General features: G+C 33.5%; 1 protein-coding gene across 1 annotated transcript in view; it reads left to right on the forward strand.

Annotated features, from left to right (window-relative positions):
• Positions 1-27,747, forward strand: part of LOC123524998 (uncharacterized) — a 196,421-nt gene that overhangs the window by 122,241 nt on the left and 46,433 nt on the right. Inside the window, exon 4 of the mRNA XM_045303668.2 lies at positions 19,437-19,527. The gene's annotated coding sequence lies outside the window, so the exon portion shown is untranslated. The remainder of the gene's footprint in view (positions 1-19,436; positions 19,528-27,747) is intronic.

The raw sequence follows: 27,747 nt of genomic DNA on the forward strand, positions 1-27,747 counted from the left end.
ATTGACTGTCACGATAGTCAGGGTAGTTAAGGTTGAGGCGCTAATAAATGGCAAAATATAGCTGATGCTTGTTATTATATAGCTGATAAGTCGATATTCATGTTAATCGTCTTCCAGGGAGTGGACGTGTGTACAATTTTTATAGCAATAAAATCTTTTATTACAACACTATTGATGTAAGATTAAGTGCGTACTCTAACTAAGAACTAACTACATTTTATAAGACAAAAATATATATTAAGCAATAAACCCGAGCAGGCAAACCCAAACTTTATTTTTAAACGGTTTCAATACTATTTCAATAGAGTAGGTGCTCTGATCTCAAACACATGTTGAGACGTTTCTGAAATTTAAAATTGGAGCCGCAATTCAATATTTTCCAAATACATTAACTAGAAGTATAACCAGAATATCTCTACTGACATTTTATCCTGATACTGAACAAGATTCATTAGTACCCGTGCAATTGCCTTTTTTTACATGCAGTTGTCGGCAAAGAATACAAAAAGTAATGTTCCTGCTTTTGAAATTTAAGTGGTTCTGTTTATGTGTAGTTTACAATACATTATGCTGCGGGTTTGTAGGTGACCGATATCCAGACACAATTACCTTTTAAATATTTCATTTCTTATTTTTTTCTTATTTTGCAAATAAGATACATGGGAGCTTAGTTTGTTGACTCAGTAACTTGTACTCTATGGAATAATAGGTTCAAATTATAGACACATTTGCTTTAAAATATGGGCGTTATCACAAATGCCCGCGTTTCGAGAAATTTGGCATGTACTTAAGGTTCAATACCTTGAGATAAGATTCGTAAATATTGATGACGGTATTAACAATTCATTTTGTTTCCGAATGCGCATGATAAACTTTGTGACATTTATTCTAGTCATATATCCATCATACACTTTATAAAGTATATACGATTAATATTGTAACGAACTATTGTATGTGGACCAGTATAAACTTATTTAAATGACTTGCCGGCCAAAACTCTAAAACAAAACAAAAAGGCCCAGATAAAAGGACTGAAGGCTAATAGTTTTAACTGTTATATGGCAAGATATCCAGTTAGTGTTTTTACTCTACGTCCATAATTTTCTTCAATATTTGACTTTAGCCCAGCACAATATATATTACAATTGTATATAAGTAAATGGCAAATTCTATAGTCCGGTGATTTGTGTAAGTAGTTATGTAACAGTTTCTGTCGTACTAGGCAAAATTTCTGTACTGCAGAAATTGTTTTTCCCTTAACCATCTACAAAATGCGATCTCCATCTTTTTTGGTCACAAAAGCAAACTGATTAACAATGTAGCTGGATATCATATTGAACGAAACTGAAACATTTGCACATTTTGACCTTATTTTGGCTTCCCTTCATGACAAATTCTACACGCCAAGCAAAGTTATAAACACACGCCGATGAGGGACAAGTAGTTGGAAGTTAGATTCATTAACCGCTCTCCCACGCAACCTAAATATATATTACAAGTAGGGTGCATATATTAGCCTATATATTACAAGTAGGATGCGTACAAACTATATTAGCCCGCCCGCTTAGCTCAGTAGGTAAGAGCGTTGGTCTACGGATCGCGGGGTCGCGAGTTCGATCCTCGGGCGGGGCGTATGTTCTCCGTGACTATTTGATAAACGACATTGTGTCTGAAATCATTAGTCCTCCACCTCTGATAATTCATGTGGGGAAGTTGGCAGTTACTTGCGGAGAACAGGTTTGTACTGGTACAGAACCCAGGAACACTGGTTAGGTTAACTGCCCGCCGTTACATGACTGAAATACTGTTGAAAAACGGCGTTAAACCCAAAACAAACAAACAAACAAACAAACAAACTATATTAGTAAAAATCAATAACAAAAACGCTTAGATAAACAAAAAAACAGTTTTATATCTCATGAATAGACTCAATCAAACCGAGTCTGCTATTATTCTTCTTGGTTGCATTCTTTGCTTCCAAAAGATCTTTTTACAGATTTTATTAATAATAAAGGCTAACGATTTTTCCGTTCAAAGGTTGTCTGGCATTAAGAATAAAAGAGTCAGAGAAAGAAGTAGGAGATATAATTGCTTTCAAATCAAGAAATATTGTGGTCGAGTGCCAACGCAAACGGCTGTATTTCCAAGTGATCGAAAGTTTAATCATGTTTCAAAGATATACCATGTTTTTTATTTCAAATATTTATTAGTCTGCTGATATCCACTTTGGTTTTGTTGCGGAAAATATTTTGAAAAGGTTAAAGTTCGAAATATTGATTGGTATACTGAAAGTTTTATGCTTTGACGGGTGTATGCACACTACATTTTTGGAAAAATTTTGGCAATCGGTAAAATGATGACTTTACCAAAATGATGACTTTACCATATGAATGTTAATACAAATAGTAGGGCCTACATGTACACTATTTCCTATGTGTACATCTACTTTGTCCGAAAAATAAAAGGTTCCTAAATCTGAAACCAGTACTTAAATTGTAAAAACACTGCATACTTTGTTTTGCAGATTTCGTACCAAAACGGACAACCTCATAGCGAAAGTTTTTTAAATATCGAGATTGCATATACATCATTTTACAATCGTCATGTAATGTCGTATCTGCTACTTTCGACCTATGTTCTATATTTTGTATCCAAAATCAAATACAATGTAATCTTTAAAGATCTTAAGTGGCAGATACATCCATTTACTTCCATGCATATTCCTAAAACTGACAGTAAAATTGGTCATATGTAATAGATACGACCTTAAATTACTAACAAAATGTCATATTTGTTCGATAAACAGGGTCACAAAATTATGATATGTTCAGATTATGACTCTTTCAAATGTATAGGCCATAAAAGGTCGTGAGTCAAAAAAAAAATCTGATATGCAAATATTTGACTTTTTTATAATTTATACCTAATGTCGGTCAAAGTCATGTCACTGTTTGAAGATAAATAAATTTATCCGAATATCCGATTTAAAAAATTTGATTTTACTGGATTTCCCCTTTCATAATGCTAACCTACGACATGATTAGAAAGTTTGCACGGTTTTGACAAACGTGGATCCTGTGATCTCAGCCTTCTTGGTATATTCTAGTTACTTGTACATTTCAGGTTTAAGAGGATGATGTTTGATCTTAAGCGTTATAGTTCAACGATTTATGATTGTAGAATATGCCTGATTTAGACAGGAATGAAAATTCATTGCGATCTTATTTAACAGACCTTAAACTTCTGAAAAGTCGTTCATCTTAAAATGTCGTTCATCTGTATTTAAAATGGCTGTTGAAGAATTGATGTGAACATGTAATAACAGTTGTTTTGTTTTCAATGAACCCTGTGAATTTTGTATGACAATAACCATAACATGACTCCAACGTGTACGGGATTTTAACAGTCACTCTTCATTAACATGATTAAGCGTAAAGAAAACAGCATATTATATAAACATTTTTTAATAAACATAAAACTATTTTGATACTATTTGCAGAAATAGACATGTGCCATATACGGTTGATTTTTCTTAAAATCATGCCAGTTCGTGGTATCGCATACACCTACACCGTCTTTATGTGTACATGAAACAACAATCCACAATAATCAGTATTTGTATTACACTATACAAGTGTCTACGAACTAAACCATTTAATACACCCATTCAAAATACAGAAAACATATGATGATATTAGATGGACTATTCTTGTATGTTACCCGGCGCTATATGACTGAAATACTGTTGAAAAACGGCGTTAAACCCAAAACAAACAAAATTCTTGTATGTTTAAATACAGACAAAAATATTTTTGTAGAAAAACAAATTTGTAGAAGCTGATATATCATCTTGATTTTAAACAGACTGTCTAGTCATACAAATAAACAAAGATATTATTTCTGGAAAGTAAATGTCATGTTCGTGATATTCTCGTTAAATTCATATAGTCAAGTCTATTTTAGTTTCTAAAATATCAATTTTTTAAGAATGTTGAGACTAATATGGGAAGGACGTTCACGTATTCAGGTCGTGTTTTCTGCACTCGTATGGATTTTTCTCTTTTTTCAATGAGGTGAAAATATATGTTAACAAATTGTGAATGCGTCATGATAAGACTTTTGCATGTTAAGTCTGTATTTCTTTCAATATGTGTGTACTGGTATTGAAGTTAAACAAATATCTTTAATTTTTAAAGGTCATAAAGGGGGAGCAAATAATGAAGGGAAAAAAAATGACTTCAAAAGCTTAACATACAAGCGCTCCGAACTTAGTCAACTCAGCAAATAAATACCCGTTTTTTTTACTTTGGGATATTTAAGTTTTGCTAATTCTTCTAATAATATATTCTTCTTAATATCATAATCGCGTTAAATCTATGTAAACATAGTGCTATTAAATGTGCAACTGACTCACACATCTTCGTTTACGATGCATAGGCAATGAATGAGATTAATAGCAATGAATCAATTGGAAATGTATCAGTTCTCAAATCCCAAACGGATGCCAGTATAATCGGGATCCTACTGTCACTATATCCAATGTTTCCTATAGAGAGTAATGCTATCGATCTCTTACTCAGTAATTAATAGGTTGCATTGAAAGAAATGAATCTCACTTTCTGTATCCTTTCCGCGGCCGTAACGTAATAAAACGTATTAGCGTCTGATGGCCCTTTCACGCTTCCGTAGAATCAACATTTGTCACATGAAATTCATTTTAAACATATTTCTGAAATGTCTAGGTCTGCAGAAATACGTTTAAATTGAATACGGAAATATCTGACATCCGAGACATTTACTGACAGTTTATTCCGAGGGCATATATGTTTTCATAGATGAAAAACTAACATGTTGTGCAAAAGCCCAGGTATTCTCAAATCGTTATAAAGTTCTGAGAATTGGCTCCTCATTAGCAAATTATTGACCTATACAAATGCGACTTTCGTTTTCAAGTTTAGCCTGTGCCCTTTCATTTTCTTTACTTCCGGGAAAAGCTGAAGGTCACCTGACGGTCATTTTCTTTGTTGTCAAGGACCTACGTATCCCTGGCGAGATTGTATAAAAATGTGCTGGCCGTCCTAAGGATATAGGAAGTATTTCATAGAAAATACCTATTTCCAGTGTTTCTTGAAAATACCAGAAATACATTTCATTCAAAAGCTGTCATTTGGATATTTTCAATCTGATATATTCTGTTATATAAGTTTGTAAATTTACGTTCGGCCGACAGTATGCGACTGACTAAATGACATACCATTTAACAGTATGTTACATTTAACTTTGTTTAAAGTGTATCAGTTGCAGCGTAGCGCCTTTAAAACAATCAGTTCTGCTTTTTAGCTCACCTGAGCCAAAGGCTCAGGGTGAGCTGTTGTGATCACTCACCGTCCGTCGTCCGTAAACTTTTACTTTAAACGACATCTCATAAACCGCTAAGCCAATTTCATCCAAACTTCACAGGAATGTTCCTTGGGTGAAGCTCTACAAAAATTATTCAAAGAATTGAATTCCATGCAGAACTCTGGTTGCCAACCGAAAGGAAAAACTTTAAAAATCTTTTTCTCAAAAACCAGAAGACCTAGAGCTTAGATATTTGGTGTGAAACATTGCCTAGCGGACCTCTACCATATTTGTTCAAATCATGACTCCCGGGTCAAAATTGACCCCGCCCCAGGGGTCACTTGATTTTACATAGGAAAATCTTCAAAAATTTACTAATTTAAAAATAAACCAGAAGGCATAGAGCTTAGATATTTAACATGTAGCATAACCTTGTGGACCTCTACAAAATTTGTTCAAATTATGACCCCCGGGGTCAAAATTGACCCCGCCCCAGGGGTCACTTGATTTTACATAGGAAAATCTTTCAAAAATTTCTAAAAATAAACCAGAAGGCATAGATCTTAGATATGTGACATGTAGCATTGCCTAGTAGACTTCTACAAAATTTGTTCAAATCATGACCCCCGGGGTCAAATTGACCCCGCCCCATGAGGTTACTTGATTGTACATAGAAAAATCTTCAAAATTTTCTAAAAATAAACCAGAAGGCCTAGAGCTTAGATATTTGACATGTAGCATTGCCTAGTAGACCTCTACAAAATATGTTCAAATCTTGACCCTCCAGGGTCAGATTGACTCAGCCCCAGGGGTTACTTGATTGTACAAAGGGAAATCTTCATATATTTGCTAAAAATAAATCAGAAGGCCTAGATCTTAGATATTTGATATGTAACATTGCCTAGTAGACTTCTACAAACTTTGTTCAAATCATAACCCTCGAGGTAAAATTGACCCCGCCCAGCGGTAACTTAATTGTACATCGGAAAATCTTCAAAAAATTTCTAAAAATAAACCAGAAGGTTTAGAGCTTAGATATTTGTCATGTAGCATTGCCTAGAGGACCTCTACAAAATTTGTTCAAATCATCACACTCGGCTTCAAATTGGCCCCGCCCCAGGGGTTACTTGATTGTACACAGGAAAATCTTCCAAAAATTGTCTAGAAATAAACTAGAAGGACTAGAGCTTAGATATTTGGTGTGTAGCATTGCCTAGTGGATCTCTACAAAGTTTGTTCAAATCATGACCCCGGGGTCAAGCTTAAATGCAAATCTTCATAGCAACCATTTAACAAGGTGAGCGATATAGGGCCATCATGGCCCTCTTGTTGTTAAGTACATAACCCTCTTCACAATAATGTGAGGTTATTTGGTATGTCAGCAAATAGAAATGTACACAATATGACTCTCGTCATTTATTATTTTCTCTTCATATATACATTCGCTAAGCACAGACATCCGTTTTACATTAAACTTTATTCAGTTCTAAATCTTACCCAAAGTTTTGCAAGATCGCATTCAAATACAATTTTCATAAAACAGCAAATAATGCAAATGCATGATTAGTTTGTCTTTTAATGTGGTATTTTTTTGTTTGTTCAGTAGTCAAGGATTGTTTATTGACATACCGTACATTTCATATACGTAGAATTGAAAGTTTCTAAGTATTTAAGTATCTGGACGATGAACCATGATAAATAAGACAATGAACCATACAATACCTTGTTTATTTTCATTCTTACAACATAATACATTCTAGCAGTAATGAACAAGACTTCATGTGGTTATTGGATGCCAAAATGCACGTCATCTATTTCATCACTGGTCCGTGTATTTTTATTTGTGTATAATCGCAAAATATTCAAAGCTTGACATTCTTCTTCGTTAAACTGACAGAGTAATCGAATCGTGTTAGATGCTAAATATATACAGATGGAAACTAGAGTTTAAATATTTAAAATAGAAAATTAGTCATTACAATAAAATCATATTCATAGGTAGTAAATAATTACTGTGCAGCTGTATGACATTTATAGTTACAACCAACGTTTTGCTTACCGGTGAAGGCAATTGTGAGTTTATGAATCACGTTTGTCTTCTTGTTACTTTAGTATGCTCATGATCATCAAACTGATGATACCTTTATTCATTTTTCAGCATCCATCAAATGTTTTACATGTTTCGGATAAGAAAATAGAATATGTTTGAAGGACCTTTGGATGCAGAGCAAAGTAGTATCAGACTCTGTTTGACTTGGTCTGTTCACAAGAGGTAATAAAATGTGCAATACCAATCACGCTCTTTAGCATCCACTTAGAAAGAATTCTATTATAATTTTGAAATTGAATGGTACTCCATGATTCAAAGGGACATATAATTCATTATCTAAAATATGGAATGGACCTTCTAAACCTTCTCTAAACTTCTGTTTGATTAAGTCTCTCTATTTGCATCTGACAATCCTTTGGGAATAAAAAGAAACGAAGAAAAATGTGCAAACTATTCACTTTCAATTGTTACATTGAGAGAAATGGTTGCAGAATTTTATCTGAAATAGCGTAGCTACATAATTGCTGATTTTGTTAGATAATGCAATGCAAATTGTCTTGACAAATTCTTGAAATAGACAATGTATAAATGTAAGAAACTTCTTTACAATATTTACTTTCAAATGTGTAACAAATAGCAAAATATTGCAATTTGATCATTAAAATGTTTCGAGTCACATTAATTTTGCCTGTTTATTTTAAATAATCGCAACTGTCGCAAGCATTGTTCTAATTTGACAACATTTTTTCTTCGATTTATCTTTGAGTTTTACTGAATGTACATATAATATGTTAATTGAGGAACGTTTCTTTACATAGTTATTTATTACGTTCCAAGTATGGACAAAGCCGAAAATACAAAAACTATTGCTTTTTTTATTTGATCATATTATAAGAGAACGTTTAAGTAAGGGCTTATATGAAATGTGTAAAGTTCATGTCAAGTAAGCAGCAACCCAGAAGATAACAATATGAGTAGAAAACGTCATGGTATTTATGTGTGTGTTTGTTTCATGCAGAAGATCTGTCATATAAAGCAAACACTGACAAAAATAGAAAAATATTGGCTGATATATTTTATCATTTTCACTTATTTCAATGTTTGCATTATCCATTCATTTGACAAAGATAACTATGAAACAAAAAGAAACTTAAAACTTTTTTTTCTCATTGCGGTTAGTTTAAACATATTTTATTTCAAAAGTTCATGAAACATTAGCTTTTTGGAAACTTATATAAAAAACTAGAGCTGCTTTTGAGAAAAGCCCACGTCTCCCACAACTGCCTAATCATCTGAATAGTAGTATATGAGTCAACCATGCACCAATACTTCAACTGCTTTATCAGACTTTCAGTGCTTTGATTATCAAAAACAAGTTCCAAGGGCCATAATTCCGAAGTGCCTTGGCCGATTTGGCTAGTTATCGAACTTGGCCGAGAACTTATTGGCAAACACATTTTGTTCAAGTTTGGTGAAGATGAGATGAGAAATGTTCGACTTAGAGTGCGGACAAAATTTGTGACAGACAGACACACGCACAGATAGACAGACACACAGACAGGAATTAAATCAATATGTCTCCCACATCACCGTGTGATGGGAGACATAATAAGATAATGTATGTCCAATAAAATATAGCTGCGGAATCTAAAAGTGCAACAACGTGTATAAACATTTTCTATGGCCAGCTCTTGTGTCATAATTAGTATAGCAAATATATATAATTTAGGTCATTTCTGATCTTTCATAAAAACAAATATTGACGGAAGCTTTATTGGAGGCATCTGCTATATTTCTCACTGTTATACAATTAAGATCTGATGAGGAAAATAAAATTAAGTTTGCGGTCATATAGAGGGCATTGTTTATTGCAGTATAAGAAATATATTTCCGCGTAAATGTAGATGCAAAGATTTCACGCGTGGTAAAGCTACGGGAATTGCGCGAGCATTTTGCAACGTCAGACGCGATGACTATAAACTGGTGAAGTTGTTTTCAGCTTACATCTTAGACAGAACTAAAACCCAACTTCAAAACATCAGTCAATGCTGCATACTACAGAATCTTACGTTTTACATATTGGCCGCATATAACTTTGCATCTATCAAAAGGAATTTATTATAACTTCTTATGATGGTAGATAGGAATGGAATAAAGTGAAGAACAAAAAGTCATAAATTTATCTTTTTAGCTATCTCTATCATTAAAAGCAATTTTGAAGGAGACATGCGGACAAATTATGTTCACTTCCATCCAATTTAAAACATATCATTCGAAGTACAACATCATTGTAGAAGACACGTAATAGCTAGTATATTCATACAGTGATATGTGTTGAATTTACTGTTTGTTTCCCCGAGTCTAAAATACAACTGCTTGAGTTTATGAATGAAATAAACTAAACGTTGATATTTTATCAACTATTTAACCGAATGATATTTACGACATCTCACCACAACGTTAACATGTTATGATTAAGCTGAATTCGGGTGACGATGTCACAAATATTGAGAGTATGCCAATTCCACCAGATAGGGTTTGATTCAATTCAAGACGTTTGCCAATTGTATCTATACAAAAAACCTAACACCGTTTGGAAGTATTTGATTATTTCCTCTGTACTCTTACCTCTTGTGAATACTTTTCCTCATATTAAGAAAGACTTCTACATACGTACACAGATAATAGAAAATTAATCATAGAGTTTAAAACTACAAAAGGATAAAGGCAACTAATGGGAATAAAATGTCTTGTCCATAATCACTTTTGAACAAGGCTTAAGTAAGGCTTGAATGTTTCCAAATGGGACTAACTATACACGGAGTTTTTACTGAATTTTATGTATTTATCCCTGCTTGTGAGATATGTGCCACAGTTTATCTATAATTTTAGTGAGGTCATACGTGTTCGACAGATGAGCATAATGTGTACGCTAAAATAATAAAATATATTTATACATCCTGCAGAGATGAGAAGGAGAGCAGATTGAAGATTACTAGGCTTAGTCTATTATTACGATAAAAATAGAAGAAAATTTTCTTAAGTCAATGTAAACATTCTGAAGAAATTTGATAGCAAAAACAAAAATGGCACTTACTAGAAAGGATAATGTTGATAAACAAATTTCAGCACCGGATTCGAACCTACTTTATTAGATCCGGAACCGGACTGCTGTAATAACAGCGCCACTTGGTCATTTTCCAAATAATACCTTCTAAATCAATCAATTGGTATTTTGTATATTAATTGTTGTTTGTCAAAGTCAGTTCGAAAGTCTCAAGGTTCTTAAGGCTTACAGGTCAGTGACGCACTAAAATTATCTTTTCTTGAGCGGAATACTGTATGAGGTAGAGTGCTCGGCTGTTAGTAGGACCGTCATGAATAATACGGAATTTATTAGCAACTTCAAATATGTTCGGAATCCACAGAGAGTATAAATATCCATTTTGTGATCATCAATTTTGTTACAATTTTCAGAACATAAGTGTGATTTAAAAAAAAACGTAAAAGAATAATATGCTATATGATATTTGCTTTTCTAGAACCAGGACATGCTGCAAATTTTAGGTTAGATAAAATGCAGCAGACGAGTGTACTTCTATTTAGTACACCAAGCACTTCTAATGTTGTTGTTACTTGCGCAGAACAGGTTTGTACTGGTACAGAATCCAGGAACATTGGTTAGGTTAACCCGCCGTCACATAACTGAAATACCGTTGAAAAACGGCGCTAAACCAAAAACAAACAAAATTTATTGGTTCTTAAATTATCTGGAAAATATCATATTGCCTTAGGGTTATTGAGATCATAGAATTGTCGATACACTTTACAGAACCCCCGAGTATTTAAAATGTGATCTTTCAGTTCCACTAATTATGAAGTAGGATTTGTTTAGATACCCGTTATTTGACAAAACATTATATGAGCCACGCCATGGGAAGACCAACATAGTGGCATTGCGACCAGCATGAATCCAGACCAGCCTGCGCATCCGCGCAGTCTGGTCAGGATCCATGTTGTTCGCTTTCAAAGCCTATTGTAATTAAAGAAACCGTTAGCGCAGGCTGGTCTGGATCCATGCTGCTCGCAAAGCCACTATGTTAGTTTTCCCATGGCGCGGCTCATATTTGTTTGAATGTGTTTATTTGGAAATATCTTTCTCTGGATAATGACTGAATCTAAGCAGTAATGTAACCATGACAAGCTGTTTAACACGAGCTTATTTGTAGAGCAACTAACGTACAGAACGTAAATGGACAGTTTTTATTTCGGCTGGATACTCTAACTATATGTAATTATTATTATTATTATTATTACTTTTCTTTATCAAATGAACATTTAGCTTGATATTTGGCTTCCGTTACACCTTTTTCAATTACAAATCTTCTTCTTTCTGAAATTGAAGGTATGAAAACGTCCATAAGAAATTTACGTTTTGAGGATATTGTAAAAAGGAACGTTACGGTTGTAACTAAAATAGAAAAATCCAGCACACTGCAATATCATCTCAGGGAAACATGACACATACCTCCTATGTGAACTCCATTGGCCGTGAAATTACATGACAGTTTGATGGTTAAAGCAAAGAATTTATTAAGTATTAGGCCCATAACAGTAATGTTTAAAAAATGGCACTTGCTGGGTATATTCTTACAGTTGACCGTGCTTCGCACTTAGTTGCAAATTTTTAAAAACTTTTACCGTGCCGTTTTTTATAAATTTTGTGTAATTTATGGTATTTCCTCAAGCGCAAGTAGAGACAAATTTCAAAGTGGTGGCCTTTATCCAAAACGTTTGCAGAGAATTCATTATACCTTTATTTTTTATGAAAGAAACATCAAACTATTGGTAAACAATTATAGAACTTGAAATAAAACTGTCAATATCATTTTTGCTAGGGTGCCTCGAGTAAACGGATTTAAGGAGACAAAATTCTAACTCCAACATTGAAAAATTAAGGTTGAATCCTGCGGGACTATTTTGAATTTTGCTCACTTCATTCAAAAATAACCTTGGAGCAGAAGTAAAACCTACCTAAATTTCTTCCACAATATGTAATCTAAAGAATGAAGGCAAAATTGAGAACTTTTACCATATGTTACTCAGTATTTTTAAAGATGTCTAACTCTACCCCTTCTGTTTCAGAGGTAAAATCACTTTGAACAGCAAGAAATGGCTTATCAAATCATTTTTTTTCCATTTTTGCACAATAAATCAATAACAAATGTTGATAGAAGTAAAAACTTTACTAGAAAAAAAGGAAAATAAGGGGGGCGGGGGGAAATTTGGTCCCAGTGCGATTTGAACCTACGCCCCCTGAAAATTGAAGTAAAAGTAGGCTTATGGTAGGAATTGAATACTCTTCAAAAAGGAGGTACTCTATTATGGGCCTAATACCTTAATGGGAAGATATCATATTGCTCTGAGACAAGATAAGTTGATTTCACCGTTACATGTCAAGCATCTCTCTCAGGAGAAAATGAGGTACCTGTCAGGTACCAGTGCATCCAATTAAAGTGTTCTATAAAAAGCCGATAAATCAAAGTTAATGACCGTGAACAAACACGCAAAAAAATATAGTCCTTAACTGTACTGTTTCAGACTTAAATGTCAACAATACTCAAGTAAGTGCTAAAAGGGCAAATGTTTTAAAACATTTCATTAATATGACTGTTAAACTGATTGTAAATAACAAACTACTTTAGAATGATACATACATTTTTAATGTATTGATAATTATAGTTGCATGATCGGAGTATATATATACATATATTAGTATGACATGATTTACATCTATCATATAAGGTTATACCAGAGTTGTTATGATTTGATTGTAGTTACAAGCAATGCACAGGTACAAGTATAATTATATGTTGCAAAGCTCGCCCGCTTCGCCCAATAGAGAGAGTGCAGTTCTACGGACCATGAGGTCATGAGTTCTATATTCGGATTAGCGTATACTGTGACAACTTGATAAAAGACATCGTGACTGAAGTAATTTCTTCCTCTATTTCTGATTCATATGGAGATTGTGGCAATTATTTCCGCGGAACAGGTAAGTACTGCTGAAGAATCTAGGAACACCGGGTATGTCAACTGCACGACGTTAAATAATAGAAATAACGCCAAAAGACGGCGCTAAATTGAAAACAAAAAATTCATACATTTTAAAGAAATTATTATTATTGGGATTGATAGTGACCCTCCACAGAAATAAGTGGCATCAGTATGATAAATTGGGGGCGAACTCACATATTTCCGTAGGCGAACCACTTCATTGATTCGTTTATTGGCACAGAACGACATGACACTTATTTCTGTGGAGGGTCACTATCAATCCCAATAATTAATAATTTCTTTAAAATATATGTCTTTTTTTTTGTTTTCAGTTTAGCGCGTCCACAGAAATATATAGTCACCAAGTGATCACCTTCTATTCACTTAAAATATCAGAATCTTACGGGAGCTGAAACAAGAATGTACTATGTTAATGCCATTGCCAAAAGGTTTATTCTTTCGCATCCTTTTCTTTTTATATCAAACATTGACCTTTTCTTTAATTGATAGTAGAGACTGGTTAAGTTTAATTGATCATGTTGAACTGAAGGTATTGATACGGCTAGTACCCTTGTATCAATATTTAATTCATTTAATTAGTGTAGTACAGACTATCAATAACTTAAAGTGTAAGTCAATCAACTTCAACATGCCGCCATGCTTAACGTATATTTGCAAATAAAATGTTACCTAAACGTTTTCTCCAACCTATGTAATACATATTGTATCTAATAGATAGAAACTGACACACCTGTTACTTGAATTTGTCCCTTTTAAGAATGTTCCTATGTAAAGTGTGCAGTTAGTATTATCCAGTAGCTAAAAAAAACATTGTTACTGGAGCTCAAATCCGTCATGAAGTGAGTATTCACCGTGATGACTAGCTGAATACAGTGCAGTTGTTAAATTCATGTTTACTCCACAGTACTTTAAATAAAACTACTTTTTATTAATTTTGGACCAAAGGCACCTATCATAACTTGCCTTCGAGTGGTCTGTTGCGTTTTAACAGGATAAATGTGATAGGCACTAACATACTTCTAATTTAATCTAGGTAGTTTGATACATATGATTACCAATGTGTAATGTATTCCTAAATATTTAATCCCTAATTATTAAATTGCTTTTTGCTGCTGAGCAAATATACACTGGGACAAACTAATTGCTTCATTTATAACACTGGTTATTGCACATTAGAAATTGAAAAACAAATCGGATTAAGGCTTGATATGACTTCATTTCAAGAATAAGTTTACAAAATTTGTATTTTATGAAAAAATGACTGGTGGCTTCTAACATTATGCTACAACTAGGTAAACAGTGATCTTATTGTTAGGTGCCGATGTTGTGCTTTCAAGCAATACATGGGGTACGGCTGATATTTCTCATGTGACACAAGTACAACCCGCCCGCTTAGCTCAGTAGGTAGAGCGTTGGTCTACGGATCGCGGGGTCGTGAGTTCGATCCTCGGGCGGGGCGCATGTTCTCCGTGACGATTTGATAAACGACACAGTGTCTGAAATCATTCGTCCTCCACCTCTGATTCATGTGGGAAGTTGGCAGTTACTTTCGGAGAACAGGTTTGTGCTGGTACAGAATCCAGGAACCGGTTAGGTTAACTGCCCGCCGTGACATGACTGAAACACTATTGAAAAACGGCGTTAAACCAAACACAAAAACACAAAGTGACACAAGGACGGACTCTAGCATGAGTTAAATAAGCATAAAGTATTCATATACTTATTGATATCGATGTAAAATAATCATTATGAAATTGTTTTTTGTATAAACTTGCATGAATATGACTAAATTTGTTTTGATTTAAAGTATAAGTATTCATTTTTAATATATTCTTTAGTAATTTGAGCGATTTAACATTTTTATGTTTAAAAAAAGGGTTAAATGCAAATGATAGACAGCTTTGCATTAAAGCATACAAAACTGAGTACCAACGCAAACACCTACGTTTCCAAAACATTGGAATCAACCTACTGTCTAATTTCTTTAGGTTTCTGTTCTATGAATAAGCTGAATATTGGGAAACGTTTTATGCCGCCGTACTAGGAAATCAGTATTTTTATAATATTTCCACCTTCAAACTGTCAATATCAATAGCGGGTTTGTTTTGCTCTTTTCCTTTTTCTACGAGTCAAGTAAATCCGATGTCCCCTTTGGTTTACATGCAGTCTGACGATAAATAGATTTTTGAAGAATTCGTAAACAAAAACTGAATCAAATACATCATTACTGTACTTAACATACCAAATTATTTTACAATGGTACTAAACAAATACTTAAGTGTTAAACAGTTTTAAGCAGATCTGCAATCGTTTTTGATAATTTACCAACAACTATTGATTTGTGGTCGTTTTCTTTCGGTTGATTTGTTACTTTGTGGCATGTCGTAAAGGACGCAGCTGCTAGAACACGACTGCGTAATTAAAGCAGTAATTTTCTTTTCTGGGCAGACTCGATATTGCATTTTAAATCTTGCATTTGAAAAAAAAGATACATGCACAGTAATAGTCAATAAAGACAAAGTAGATGAATCAATTGTTCTTTTAAGGTTCCGTTACAGAATGTTTATTACTGAAATTCACTTGGTGTGAGATAATGGAGCACTAGATATATCTTTGATCACATACTGAATCATTTTGCAAGAATAAAGTTGATATCAAAACATGATATCAAGTTTTCTGTCGAGCTAAAGATGAGTCCTTATATGATAAAATCTTTAAATGAAGATTTTATATAATTAACCCTAAAATTTGATATGATAAATTGGTAGGAATGAAGCTTTGAACTGAAAGGTAACATCGCCAAGTAACATCAAAGCTCGCGTTTGTTTGAAAATATCAAGCTTTTGACAAAGTGTATTTTATTATCTATAAAGATGGTTGGTGTTTTCAGACTTGTTGATTTACGGTAATTTGATATTTTACTAGACTGCGTTTCTCGTTTGTTCCAGCAAAATAGTCATCCAAGAAAATATCTGCCAAATTACTTTGAAATCAGGCCTACACATTCAGACAAAAACATTTCCTATATATCTAATACAGTAACATCTAGAAAACGAATTCCTCCCCCATCACTCAATAACCATACTATTTTGTAAATTATGAGTATTTTTAGCTCTGACGGGTTATATGTAGAACACCATTTGCTATTGATAGTTTTGATAGAAAATATTTACTGCGCGGTTTAGATTGTCTTGTTATTTTCAATTTTTATATTCTATTATGTACTCATGGACTTTTCCAAGCAGATAATAATATCTGTACTTATAAGGATAATCTAAAACCATTATAGCAGGAAGCAGTCTTCTCAGTAAAAAATATTTATACACGTATACACATAATGTTGGAAATTACAGATATACTTATCGACTTTTCAAGGTTGACCCTGATGTTGCTCTGAGACAAAGACAGCTTCATACAATGTCATGTAACCAAGGTCGTAATAAAAGTGTAGTTAACAGATCTTACGAATGCTTTGCTATTGCTGTTTTACAGAAAGGGCCAAGTTACGCATCGTTTATTTTAACAATAACAGGAAGTGATTTTTGTGAACAATCGACAATAACACTAGTTTCAAATAAATTTTCAGTAAAATGTGTGTGATAGAATTTTTTATATCCGTAACAATATGAGGGTCCAACTGATAAAATCCGCAAGTAAAAGTTCGCAGAATAATGAACTTAATTGTTTCTTTACGTTACGCCTATCTTTGGCGACAAAAATGTCCATCATTCCGTACAGGACCTTTTTAAATCTGTGCTCTCTCATTTACAGAACTCAGCTTTTTAATAACGTCGCAAAGTTAATCTCATGCAAATACAAATAGTTTTATAAATCATAGTAAGAAAACCATCAAAATTTATAAAGAAAAAGCATGATTTTCATGTATTTTCTATTTACTACTGTTTTTAAAAGTGTTTTTTCTTTACTTAATCTGTCGACACGGGAACTAGCGTCTAAATATTGAATGTAGAAACTTATTGATTAAATAGATTTTAAATCCTTGATAATGTTAATTCACGTATATCTAATAAGTACATTTAGAAGTTGCTTTCCTTATACATATATTTCGTTTTCTAATTATACTTTGGTATGTCGATAATTTCGGTCTATATGTTCTTCAAGACCCAATGACAGTTTTAAATATATCAGATGGAGAAGACTGCTATTCCAAATGTTTATTTAAAGTTTATTTGATTAAACATTTTTATTTGTACAAAAAGAGACAAAGAGCAATTTGCAAAACATTTTAAAAGTGATGATCAGAGACACAAAATTGATTTTCATTTGCAGACATTTTATACTGAAAATAGATGTAGCTAGAATAAATATATTAGTTTAACTTAAAGCCGGTTAATGAACATATTGTTGAAATCTCTGAGAACTTGAACGAGCCAATGGCGAAACACCTCTTTACTAAACTTTATACCAAATAACATTCTGAAAATAAATTCCTGGTGACCTTTATATTAAATATTTTTATCGTTCATGTATATGTTTGTCACAATTTAAGGCTGTTAATTTTTTTAGCTTTATCAAACACCTTTTAGAAAGTAGGACCTCAGATGAATTATCTGCCCTTGAAAGTCGACTTTTTCAGTATTTTCCCACTTTCAAGAGCAGATAATTCATGATCTACCCCGGGTAAATATGATTTTTAATACATATTCCTGTTTTAAACTTGATCAGTCGGTTCATAAAGTTTAGAGAAATTCTGCCCGTAGGAAAAATTTTGCCCTATATACATATAGGCAACTGTCCCATTTACCCTTAAGGCCCGGTCACACCGCCCGAACTTTGTTGGAGCGTTCCTTCAACGGTAGGGAGAGGGGGCGGAATTTAGACAACGCTCGTCACCGCGCACAAAATGGGAAAAAAATCGAAAACACGGGCGTTGCCTTAGAGGTGCACCGCTGAAGCCGGCGTTGCTTTAGCGTTGGTTTAACGGTAGCGAGCGGTAGCGAGCGTTGGTTTAGCGGTGACGCGAGCGTTGATAGAGCGGCGTTCCGCGCATGCGTGCGTTGGCTCGGCGGGGTTTTAAAGTTGGTTTAGCGGCATACCGCTTTTGACTACGACACCTTTCCAGCAATCCCGTGTCCGCTCGTAAAATGCTTACAACCGCTCCACCAAAGTTTGTGCAACGTTTAATCACCGCCCGGGCAAAGCTGGCGAAGCAGCGGTGGTCCAGCGTTCAAGATTTCTGCATTGGCCTAGCGGACCCAAGCGTCCACGAACTTGCGTCTAGCAGTGCCAAACTTGACTGGGCGTTGTTAGAGCGGTGGTGAACTTTGCCGGAGCGGAAAATTGCCCGCTCCTCACCGCTCGCAATATTTTGTGCAGCTCAAAACTTTCGGAGCGGTAGGAGGGACCATCAGCGGTGGCCGAGCGTATACGGCGTTGCCTTAACGGGGGCCAACTTCTGTTAAACGGTGGTGAACGGTAACGAGCGGTGATGAAATTTTTTCACCGCTCAAGGAACGCTCCAACAAAGTTCGGCCAGTGTGACCGGGCCTTTTAATACCGTGGAAAAGTACCTAGCACAAGCCAGTTATATATTTATTCTACGTCTTTCGAGTTTAGCTGTGATATATATTCCATATTATTTAGGATAAAATCTATGTAAATTCTTGAACGGAAAATCTTTAGATTGATCGGTCTTTCAATTTTTAATTAAGTTTTAACACTTTTCCTTTACTTATAATATGCAGTAAATGGACAGGACAAAAATCGTTCTTGGAAACGTTTTCGTCACATTCAATACAAGAAAATAATAATCAAATATATGTAATGAAAATCCTTTGAAAATTATGTCTCGTCATCATTACAATTACTAAAACGAAAACTGAATTTTACCGTTGCAATAAAATGTAAATACTTTTACCTATTTCTTGACCCTCAAAGAATTTCAGTTCTATTATTTATTCACCTCATTGTCTCGGTTCAACAAAAAAACTTCTCTTTTCTTTTTCAGGATATCTAAAACAGAAGTACCGCTGCCAAGCGTGAAACGGACAGTGTTCGTTCGATAACGCAAACATATATATCTACATGACAAACATCAGGTAAATAATACGTTGTGTACGTCTTAAGTGTTTACGCTCATCAGTCATCATAAATTCAGATACTTTGATAAGTACGAGAACGTTCCCACCTATATATTGACGTTGTAGGCCTGAACGTTAATATTTAATAAAACGTTTATGCCAAATAATAATTAAAAGAAACTGCCAAGTTTTTAATGTAATATTATGTGGATATTTCGGGAAGCTGCGACATAACTATATGAAAATTATTGTGTTATTTTAAACAAAAATAGCCTTTGACACGAATCCGAACATTATAAATGTTCAGAAGCTTAAGTAAAAAATGACTACTGGACAATTATTTGTGGAAATATTCTGATTTTACTTGCTCATACTACAGCTGTTTTCGGAAATCGGGTTTGCTTTGTTCTGCGTGTATGACTATAAATTCCATTACTTGCAAAACACCATCATCGTCCTGGTCAATTTCTGTCTTTATATAAATATCAAATTAAAAGTACAACGGCATATATCAGCGAATAGCTATTAATCAGATTTGAAAGCAAATAATAATACTAATTAAGATCGCCATGTTTGGTCTTAAATATAAGCCTACGGTAGCAGAAAACTTATTTGAATAGCTATAATTGCCGCAAATATGAAATAAGGCACCTGCTATTTTTCTCACAGTCTGAAAAAGATATGACATTTTGTTTCCAGACTTATGGGTTTGTTTACAAATTAATAGTTATTCCAGACTTCGAAGTTAAAAGGTACATAAATTTGAAATTTCATGCAATATTTGTGAAATGTTTAGTCAATGAAAGACCATGTTTATTTGGACAAAATTTGTTAAAAATACGATAGTATTAATAGTGATGACATGACAAAACTTGTGACTGTTGTAGCTGCTACATATAAAGCTACAAGGATTTAGGATTAGTAAAAGGTATGTTTGTATAAAGTTAGTTGGGTCAGACAAATAAATAAATGTTTATTGTCAAAAGAAAGAAACCGTTTGACAATATTGATATCAAATATGAAAGGTAAATCTTATGGCGTGCTTTTATATCAGATTTTGTATTTTAACGATATCCTTCATCCTTGTTTTAAGTTTACTTCAACTGTAATTTGTTTAGTATGTAAGGCTTAAAACTACTCCATTATGTTTACGTGCTAATTCTTGGATAACTTAAGAGTGTAATATTTTAGTCATAGATATAATTTCTGAATAGTTTAAGAAAGCGAGACTTAAATTCCTTTTTGTTTGGTTTAATGACACAAATGGTAATGGAATGACAAGAGTGTATGTACTGTGACAACCGTAATAAACTAGTTCTCATTCATAATCATTTAAAAAACACATTCGTCTTGGGACATTCAGTTCATATTTGCAAACGTTAATACCTTAGCCAGATGTTATTTATACGACCGTGTATTTATCTACTGTTTAATAATACATGCTTTTTGTAAATGTGGACAATAAACCGTCAAATGTGCTTTGCCATGAATTGTTACATAGCCCCTGTAGTTTTGACCATTATAAGAAAAAGCTCAATCAAACCGAGCCTGCAACATTTTCATTTTTGTCAAGTTGAGAGACCTGTGAGTTTCCATTTTATTATCACAGCAGCGTTGTTTGTGCCGTGTGGCGGCTGCAAAAAGTCTCCCCTTACATTTAATCAGAGCTGTTAGATCGTTAAGCACGATATTTATGTTGTCTTAGTGGTACTGTTTAGTTTTCCAACACCAACATTTCGATTTGTGGTTCCAAAACTCAGGCTTTCATTGCTTTGAATATTGTATAATGACTCCTTGGATATGGTGCCAGCTTTTTAATTTTGTCTTTTTTGCAGTTTCTTTGATATGCAGGCTCCGTAACCACAATTCATGTATCATTAAATGGGTCCAGTGTGCACCGCCGTATGAACACATCTGCGGATGTCTCGTAAATTGTTTTTGGTACTTGTAACGTGTGTAAATTTTGAGTTCTGATAAACCCGGGACTAGAGGGCGTGGACGATAACATTCATTTCCACTACCGTACATGGACAGGCTTAATCAAACAGAGCCTGTAACATTTTCGTTTTCTTTGTGTTGAGCGACCTGTGGAGTTTCCACTTCCTCTATTTTAGAAATACCTTTTTTTGGGGAATCTGGTATCTAGGTTCCGGACTATTTCATTTAATTTTTAGTCTCCTTATATAATCATTTACTTAACTATCTTTTTTACTGATAAAAGAACACATATACTACGGCAAAAATGGCAAAATATGTTAATATTTCTAACTCATGCAAATTTAACTTTTAACTACTGACCAATTTGTCACCATTTATCAGACAATAGGTTACTCATTCCCAATACATAGGAAAAAAATTACAAAAATGTATACATTCTACTCACATTTCAGTAAGTTCATATCTTACGCTGGTCATATTTCATACTTATTTACAATCCGGTAAATCGAGCACATCCGGTGCTAAGCATGGTAAAATGTAATCGGAAGTTTATTTATATTATTCTTTTGAAAACGAAACATGGAAGAAAATTACAGATAGTTTCAGCACATTAGATTATTAAAGAGAGTAAGAGCAAAGTGCAAGGTGGTTCATGACTCAGTTTTGAATTGTTTGCTTCATTTCAGTTCTCCTTTTATTTTCTTTTATCCTGAAAGTACCTTAACGTTTGCAAGAATTTAAGGGAATAGTTTCCTTGTCATGATAGTAGGTGACAATCAAGATCCTAATTCTATTTCAAATTACTTTTGAATTATCGCATTTTTAAATGCAAAACCCTTTGCAGTCTATTGTAAAAGATGATTTATCGATTCTGCGGACATTTACTATCATTGTTTACTTCCATTCATTCCATAAAACATCAACTGATGTCTTAATTACAAACCAGTATGCCGTAAATATTCTTAGAACATTTTAGAATATACTTAATTATTGAGAAGACAATGCATGAGAGCACTCATTAGAACGCTATAACGTTATAACGTTGACGACTACTTTCTAGTCCAATCATCCAGTGTAAGTTAAGGTAAAGAGGGAAAATAAATAGCAAAACATACATTAGTTTGCAAACCATTTACTACACACAGAATGTAAGCATGGTTCCTCTTCATTTATTTTATCTACATTACGGTAAATGTTCTACAGTAAATTAATTATTAAAACTTGGAAATGATTAAGGCAAACACCACTTAAGTCTCTTAATCTTTGGTAAATGAAGCACATTGATTTAAGGCAGTCTCAGAGAATGGATTATGTCCCTCTAAGCTTTCGATGCAATGTCTCAGCTAAAACACGTAGGCGATTAGATGGCTGTAAAATATGTATTCATCAACAAACAAAAATATTTTCTACACTGTTCTTTCCTGACCAGAGATCTGTATTTTTAGCTCGACTAATCGAAGAATGGGGGAGCTATCCTACTCGCCCCGGCGTCGGCGTTAGCGTGAGCGTCACAAAAATGTAACACCCCAAATAATTTCAAAGTCCATTTAGATATTGCTTTCATATTTTGCATACTTGTTTACCATCATAACCCTAGTCTGTAAACAGGAGCAGACAACTCTATAAAGCATTTTGACTGAATTATGACCCCTTTTCGATTTAGAATAAATGTTAAAGTTTGCGTACCACCCCAAATATTTTCAAAGTCCATTGAGATTTTGCTTTGATATTTTGCATACTTGTTTACCATCATGACCCTAGTCTGTAAAAAGGAGGAGGCAATTCTATCAAGCGTTTAGACTGAATAATGGCCACTTTTCGCCTTAGAATATGCTTATTGTAATGTTAAAAGTTTTACTCATAGCTTATATTATACTTTCAAGCACTGAGAATAGTCGAGCGCGCTGTCAACTGACAGCTCTTGTTATGAGTTTTACTTTTTGTATTAAGCAGTTCGGTCTTAGAAAAAGCGTACCACCCCATATATTTTCAAAGTCCATTGAGATATTGCTTTGGTATTTTGCATACTTGTTTACCATCATGACCCCAGTCTGAAAAAGGAGGAGGCAACTCTATCAAGCATTTTGACTGAATTATTGCCCCTTTTCGACTTAGAATAAATGTTAAAATTAGCATACCATTCCAAATATTTTTAAAGTCCATTGAGATATTGCTTTGATATTTTGCATACTTGTTGACCATCATGACCCCAGTCTGTAAAAAGGAGAAGGCAACTCTATCAAGCATTTTGACTGAATTATGGCCCCTTTTCGACTTAGAATAAATGTTAAAATTTCCATACCATCCCAAATATTTTAAAAGTCCATTGAGATATTGCTTTGATATTTTGCATACTTGTTTACCATCATGACCCCAGTCTGTAAAAAGGAGGAGGCAACTCTATCAAGCATTTTGACTGAATTATGGCCCCTTTTCGACTTAGAATATGCTTATTGTAATGTTAAAGTTTTACTCATAGCTTATATTATACTTTCAAGCACTGAGAATAGTCGAGCGCGCTGTCAACTGACAGCTCTTGTTATGAGTTTTACTTTTTGTATTAAGCAGTTCGGTCGTAGAAAAAGATATAGTGATAATAACTGTCCTGTGGACATTTGAACATGAACGGAGTTTAGAGTACAATAAATCGGTTTAACTCCAAGTGTTGTTTTGCTGTTTTAACCGTTCAAACGCATTACCCCACTGTGTTCCTATATGTTTTTTGTTACTTTATCGAGATGTTATTATCTATAAAATGTCTAACATTAACCTTCTTATTGTATTTTTGTCAGTTACATATTTTATATTAAAAGATGAAAATGAAAAATGTACTTTATTGATGTGATCCGGTGTTCTATCAATTTAAGATATTTTAAAAAGGTTGTAAATAGATAAGACTTTATAAATTCATCCTTGTCTCTAAGTCCGTAACACTTAACTCCAATGTGAATTTTAAGCAAAAGCATACATTACATTGCGATCCGGTGATCAACACGAAAACATTTTCTGCTGTGAAGATATCCTGTAGCTCCTACAAGATAAATGGATATCGCTGTCACATTTATGTTCAAGAATCTACTTAGTATTAAAGCCGTATCTGTAAGATGCTACTGGTTGATGATTAAGGTTACCTATAAAACGCGGGTGTAAAATGCTTAGGCCATAAATCTAATTGAAGATTATGTCAGCAAATGTAGACACTGGAACTTAAAATAACACTTCAAGTGGACACTTCTTGTATATTAGATAAAGATTAAGTTAACTGTATCAAAGTACACATTCTGAAATTAATAATTAACGAATCGTGTTATGAAAAAGGGTTTATTAAGCCGAAAAAGTAATCTGGGTAAACATTTTTGAAAAATAGAGACAACTGAATTGCATGCTTAGGCGCCTAGAAACCAGTTATCTGCAAACCATATACACGTTACTTCTAGGCATACAAAAAGCATATATATTTACTACAGTGGTCAATGATTTAAAAAGGTGTATATGTAAGGAATGTATTACATTTTTGTAGTGAAATTTATCAACAAACAGACGATAATTTTAAAGTTTTAAACCCACAAAATTACACGAGGTAAACACTACTGACTACTGCTGAAAATAGAACAATCTCTGCTACCTGTATATATGCGTCAAAATATGGGACAAATAGATAGAAATATGAGCTAATGAACGAAAACAGTAGATGTGTGACTGTGTTATCCCTTGTCGCAGGTAACATAGACAAATAACTTTTCCATGGCACTGATGTAACATGACCAGGATTAGGGTTTGTGGAAAGTCTCTAGAAAATGTGAAAAAGCGAAACGGCGAATTTGAAAGCCAGCCTTGCAGATTGTATAAAAGTTAAAACAGATTAACTAATAAACTAACTGTAGATACGATATAAGATATCTGTTAAGAAATGCGGAAGAAAAGAAACAAGATGATATTTTTTTTATTTTAATTTAACATAGCAATAGGTTGTTAATTATTATTATGAAAAGATAACTTTAACATACATATTGCAAAAAGTACAGCTTTGTAGCGATTTAAACATCTATATACAATACAAAAAAAACAGAACAGTATGGTATAAACAATTTTCATGCATGATTGATCAGTTGGCTGTACGGAATTAACAGTTATTTTTCCCTGTGTAGATATTTAATGCTTTGAATTTGTTTATATCAGGCCAAACATCTGCGTAAACATAAATTTGCCTCGAAGCATATGTAAAGAAACTAGGGTAAAGGTAAAGTTAAGTTATTTAATGTCGCTTATAATTTACACACTTTGGCAATAAATTCTACAATTAAAGTAAATGAAAGGTGTATGTAAAGATTTGATATTTAAGCATGTTAGACAGAATTATTTTTTCTGATTATCTGACTTATTCATGATGGGCTCTTCTAGTAAAAACAGACAAACATCCGAGACGGAAGGTATAACGTAAAGTCTTAAAGGTATACACGCTTCGCGTTTAAATGTGTATGCACGTTGAACGTACACATCAATCTCTTATTTTGGTCGGTAGATATATAAAAGGACGCGCTTACCGTGTATCTTACCAGCTTAGCATGTATATTTATACGGTTACCATGCAATTTAAGAATATCTCGCTCCAGGTACAAGAAAATTCTATTGGACAAGAAATAGAGAGCCAATGGAAACAAACGCATTGGACCAGATTGGCTAGAAATTTGAAAAATTAAACTAGTGACGAAGACAAAATTTCTTAGACAGAGTTGATAAATGATTGTAATGATTCTTTTATTCTTTTGAAGAGTCAATTTGCATACACATAGGGTTTGGACAGTCGTTCCGGAGCTATTCTGACTTTTCCTCGGGCATACTGTTATTTTATACGAACTGTCAGCAGAAATCCAGAGTACGGTGGATCGCACTACCTAGATTGCAAATCATGATAGTGAATGACAAATCAGTAATAAAAATCTATGATTTCGGCTTCACTTATTTTAGTTCCTTAAGTATCACGGAAAACTCAATTTGCCACGGATGTTAAATATATGTCACAGAATATGGCATCCCGTACATCACAGTATTCAAGACTTTCAAAGGTTTTAGGTGATTACCAATACGTCATACATATGAAACATAATATTTCATAATTGTTGCTATCTGTTTCAAACATTTGATATTTCAGGTCATATTGGTAACATTTCACATTTTACTACAAAACTTTCTAAAAAGCTTAATAAAGCGACAGAAATGCATGTTGAAAAAGTCTCCGTTTGCGTAACTGCTATAAACAAATTTCAGAGCTAAATGATTTTACTCTATGGTCTAAGTTGTTACAGAGAACAATGGTGTAATGTGAAAAGAGTTAAATATAGAAAAGTGGCTTAGGTAATGTCCCCATCAACTTAAAATGCATGCTTTACAAAAATATACACATACACTTATAATATGCTAATGTCATATAAGAACGGTGATTTTTTGCAGATAATATAGTTGTTTTACACACCACTTTTTTAATCAACTTTAGCTCTGAAGTTAATGAAATACACTAATGAATGATATTGATCAAGATTATCTAACATTGTATTGACTGTGACAGTGGTTTATCAGAATAATGGACTTTAAGTTTTGTTATGGCATTATCAATGCAGAAAAGCAATGGATGAGCTTTAACTTTTCAAGTATTCAGAAATATAATTTTACTAGACAAGTTTCATTGTTACAAATACTTGTAACATGCTAAAACTGAATAACAAATGAAATATTTCTAGACAAATCGTCTGCAACTTGAAGCTTTATTGATGAATATGATGAATATTTTGCTTCAATATTTAATGTGGATGCATTGTGAATCAATTTGATATATTACCAGTCTTGATTTATAACCATTGCCTAGCGTGTTTCAAAATTTAGCTTTCTTAATTCAAAGAAGAAACAAAATGTTTCTTGTTTAAAAGATATCTCTTTACTCTCTAAATCAATCATGTTTAAAACGATTTTCTGTCTAGTGTGTATTTCACTTCTCTGTCAGTTGATTTGTCTAGTTTTTGGAGATAAATCTCCAATATATGTAGACAAAGGTAGATTGATTACGTATACCAACACCTAACTTGATCACCTTAATTATGTGCAATATGGTGTACATAGTATACATACAATATCACGATTTGAAATTTCAATTAGCGATATAATGAAAATGATCAACCAGTATGTATTCATTTGATTTATTCATATGCTAATGTCATATAAGAACGGTGATTTTTTGCAGATAATATAATTGTTTTACACACCACTTTTTTAATCAACTTAAGCTCTGAAGTTAAATAAAATACA

The sequence above is a fragment of the Mercenaria mercenaria genome, chromosome 3 (assembly GCF_021730395.1).
Source record: "Mercenaria mercenaria strain notata chromosome 3, MADL_Memer_1, whole genome shotgun sequence".
NCBI classification, from domain to species: domain Eukaryota; kingdom Metazoa; phylum Mollusca; class Bivalvia; order Venerida; family Veneridae; genus Mercenaria; species Mercenaria mercenaria.